Source organism: Peromyscus eremicus, chromosome 20 (assembly GCF_949786415.1).
Source record: "Peromyscus eremicus chromosome 20, PerEre_H2_v1, whole genome shotgun sequence".
NCBI lineage: Eukaryota > Metazoa > Chordata > Mammalia > Rodentia > Cricetidae > Peromyscus > Peromyscus eremicus.
Window position 1 is genome coordinate 9,926,004 of NC_081436.1, and position 4,596 is coordinate 9,930,599.

The following is a 4,596-nucleotide window of genomic DNA, read 5'->3' on the forward strand; positions in this document are numbered from 1 at the left end:
CTACCGAAGGGTTATTATGTGTCAAACACTATTCTAGTAACAAGACAGAACTGTAGAAAGTGTAAAATGTATCAATCTTGCTGATTTTTGCCCCTCCTTCTGTTTCTCTCCAGAGTTTCCATCTGTTTCCAAAATGGTACGGATAACTTCTTACAAGCCCCAGAGAGCTATTTTATATGTTAACCAAATCTAAATTTCTATGTACCAGTCAGGATTACATACATAGTTGCCACTGTATCACAACAAATAATAAGGAAAAAATACTTATTATCGGGCTTAGATAATACGCACCTGAGAAAACTAGCCGTGCAGCCTAGTGGAGAGATCTGCAGGGCCATCATCTGTGACTGGCATGACTCACTGCAGTTATCCAGGCTCTCAGGCAGAAGGGAAGGTTGAGCATGGGTGAAACAAAGTCACTCTGGAAGCCATCAGGATAAGGAAGGGCCTCGCCTGTCCCTTGTAATCTCAACTTGAATGTCGTAGATACCATTCCCTCACAGAGTTGCATAACCACTTGGCTTCCTCTTGGGGACGCGGATAAAGATCTGGTGAGAGACACAGTAGCCACAGGCCTGGGTCCTGCCACATATCAAATAAACTGGCAGGCAAATGGCAACATTTGTAAGTTGCCAGTGTCTGGTGCCCAGCGCCCACCTTCAGAATGCAACACACCTTCACCTCGGCTCTTTAAATATTCAACCAAACACTATGGCCAGTGCTAACCCAAAGCCAAACAAGGGAAAGAATTCTAAGCCAAGGCAGGAGCATTGCCATAAGTTCCAGGCCAGCTTCAAGATTTAAGGCTAGTTATACAGTGAGATCCTATCTCAACCATCTAAAGACAGCAAGGAAGAGAGGTCTGATAAACTGCTGTACTTAAGTGTTGAGGGGATCTCAAAGAAAGGCTCCTGTTTTAAAGGCTTGATCTCCGAGGTGATGATATGCTGATGTGCTATGGTCCTTTAAAAGGTGGAGCTTAGCCAGAGAGATTTTTTTTAGGTCCTTGAGGACAGGTTTTCAAAGGGCACTGTGGGATCCCAGTCTCATTCTGTCTTTCTCATTTCTAGCTTGTGAACTGACTGGCTCTAACGTATACCTCCAACATTACCACCATGCTATGAAGGGGAGGTTGTCAAGGGCAGGCCTTTGCCCAGCCTGCACTATGTCATTTTTACTTTGAATCTCTATCTCGATAAAGCTTTTTTTCCTTATACAATTAATTGCATTGCTTCTTGGCCTTTTGGCTAAGATTAAGTGTATAAAGTTGATTACCTCAAGTATTTTATTACAGTAATATCAAACTGAGCAATACAGAAACATGGTTCCATAGGTCAGTTAACATAAAGCCACCAACTTGTTCAATATACTTATATATGTATATCTATGTATGTATGTATCTATTGTGTGTGGATATATGTATATAATAAATATATATATATGATATAACTTAAATGGAACCTAGAAGGAGTATATTATTTGAATGACTCTAGAGCTAGGAGGATTGATCCAAAAGACAAAATGAAGTATAGCAACTTGTCATAGCAAAACAATCTAACCTAGCTGCAGATGCTTATCTTAAAGAAAAATGTAATTAATAATATACTCACCTGATGAATAATTTACAAAGACTTTATTGAACATGATTAAAAGATGCTTGTTCATAAAAATGTAAATCCCATATGTTGAGTATTTTTAATTAATTTAGGAAAGATGTTATATAGAGACTTGTGAATCTACCCATTCTCTACAATAACTTTTGACTGTACTGAAGTTGGCTTAAATGTACTCTCCAGAAATTGCTTATTGGTGGCCTAAAAAAAATGAATGCACCAAACCATGAGTAACTTACATGCAGGTAATAATTTGCTTCCTTCTAGCTCTTCATTTTCACTAGGGGCTTCACACATAGTCAAAAGAGGGAGCAGATTATGTGGTTATCTTCAAGACTGACCTAATTTAAAACAGATGTCACATCTCACTAAGGGAAAGATGGTTCTGTTTGGGGACCTGCTGAAGGATTCAGGCAGCCTTGCTCCTGGCAACCCTGAGGCAGAGCCCACAGGCATAGCCAGGTTAGGGAGGTTTAAAGCAGCCGTTGACCTCAAGTACACCCAGCCAGTCACCTTTCCTTTGCTCTTTCTTTCTTTTACCATCTCCATCATTCTCCTGGTCATTCTCCAGGTTCTAAGAAAAGAAGCCAATAAACTAATTCACACTAAGGTGTAAAAGGTTGATAAGACAGCTCAGGGATATAACAAGGCCATAAGCCAAGAGAAAACATCCCAGCAATGAGATTAGAGGGAAATCTTGAGCCAAGCAGGGAGGAAATGACCTCATCCAGTTCTCTCAAATTACTTTATTCTCTGTCCATCACAGAAGACAGCAGAGTGCCCACTGTTTCTCAGTGTGGGTTCTTCCCCCATGCACCCCAGACCTAGGAGAAATTTCAGCCCACAACCTGTGTTTGCTTCCTAGAGACAATTTGGGTGTTCTAAATAATGACAGGCAAATGCTATCCTTTCCTGCTTCCTACTTTTGCTATCCACTCAAACTTCTCAGTAGTATGCTCAATCTCCCCTCCTCCCTGGAAATCTCCACAACTAAATGATAAGATGAATATAAATAATTAGTAAGTAGGCTGTTAGAAAAAGTGATAGATAGATAGATAGATAGATAGATAGATAGATAGATAGATAGATAGATGATAGATAGAGATAATAGATTATAGAGAAAAATCTGTCAACAAAGGGAAACTAAACTATTCAAATAAGAAAACAAAAGGAAATTAGTACAGTGCTGCTCAAAATATTTCCTTTGCTAACACTAGCAAGGCTTTCCCATAGAGGTTTACATTTACTGGCTGTCTAGAAATGCAAATTCTCGCCTGACGATTCTCAAAGAATTCTTAAGGGCCCAGTCCTACAAGGCTCCTGCCCTGCTGTCTCTCTTCCTCCTTGTGCCAAGCCACCCCAGACCCAACCTTAGAGCAGCTCAGACACAGCTTGATGCCAAGAGAACCCTGGATGGGGCCCTGATTTCCTAAGGCCCAGGGTGAAAATAAAGCCATGGAATTGTTTGCAAGAGCTTAACATCATTCCTTTGGCAACGCTATGCCACACTTGGAGAAGGAGACAGTAGAACAGCAGGAGTGAGAACTCTATCCATCCAGCTGCCTAGAAATGACCTCCCTGCTTTGCCCAGCATTCATTTCCTCCCCATGAGAACATCTCCCCCGGGGCAGGGACAGCTCTTCAGCTTTCATCTTTCACCCACGTATATCATCTTTTTAAATATCTAGCTGAATAGTCAAAGACCGGTGGCAATGAGAAAAGCGCTTTTAATGTAATTTAATCTGACTTCAGAAACCACAGCCAGGAGACAAATACATCAGTGGATGCATTTTCCTTTTAGAAAGACCAAAATTTACTCATCATGAAATCCTCTGTTGCAAGCATGTCGGTCCCAAAAGATTGCAAAACAGAAGCCAGATTAGCCAGCTTCTTCTTCACTAGACAAGACTCACCCTGTCCCTTGGAGCAGACAGCAGCCCAAGTGTTTGCACCCTGACTCATGGGGCAAGCAAGGAAGAGCAAAAGGGGAACTCACATCAAGGAAGCAGGGAAGGGGAGGGCCTGGAGCCTCCTATACCAGCCAGGGCACTGAACAGAGGCACTTGGATGAGGAGGATCCAGCTCCAAGCTTGGTGCTTCCGTGAAGTGAGCACAGGAAAAGCAGGAAGCATCAACATGAACAGACATTGGCCCTTTCGCCAAACCCTTGGGCAAGCTGGATCCGGTTTCCATTATTTAATTTGATTCCGGGCTGCTGGCTACAATGGTGGATGAGGTCCAAGCTCCAATAAATCTCCATGCCTTGAGTGGTTCCCAGGAACTTGAGTTGGTTCTAATACCTTCACACCCTTGATGCTCAGACCACATGCCCTTCCTGCTCCTCCAGCAACACTCAGTCAGCTTCCATGCTGGGCCCTGGAGACATTCCAACTAGAGAAAGCCAGGAATTAAATATGAATTGCTTATTCTTCCACAGACCTGAGCAGAAACCGGCACTGGGGCATGGTGTTGGTCTAACAGCAGCAGAAGGAGCCTCAAGTATGCAGTCACCAAAGCTTCAAGGTCTCATAGAGTCTCTTAAAGGATCATTTTAAAGGGTAAAATTTGTCCTTAAAAAAGTAAAATAAAATGCATTTACTTAATCACTGTCTATCTTAAACTTCCTCTATCTTAAATCTGGCTATCAGAAACATATCAGGCCCTAGAAGTAACCAGTTTTTAGTTCTGTGTGGTATCTCCATGGGGGAAGATGAGCAATAGAACTTTGCTCTTGGCTGATAATGAAGTGTACCACAGATCCAATGTTCCCAGGTATAAATTCCATGTGTGGTACATTGAATTATCGACACTCAGATAAGTTTATAGAAGATTAGAAATATCATGAAGGACCAAATAAATACACGTTCATTGAAGAAACAAAGTCAGAACAATCAAGAATTTCTCAGAACTGGAAGTTTTTGAAAAGTAAATTCATACTATTTCAAAATATCTACCAACAAAAAATTTATCAACATTGTTAAGG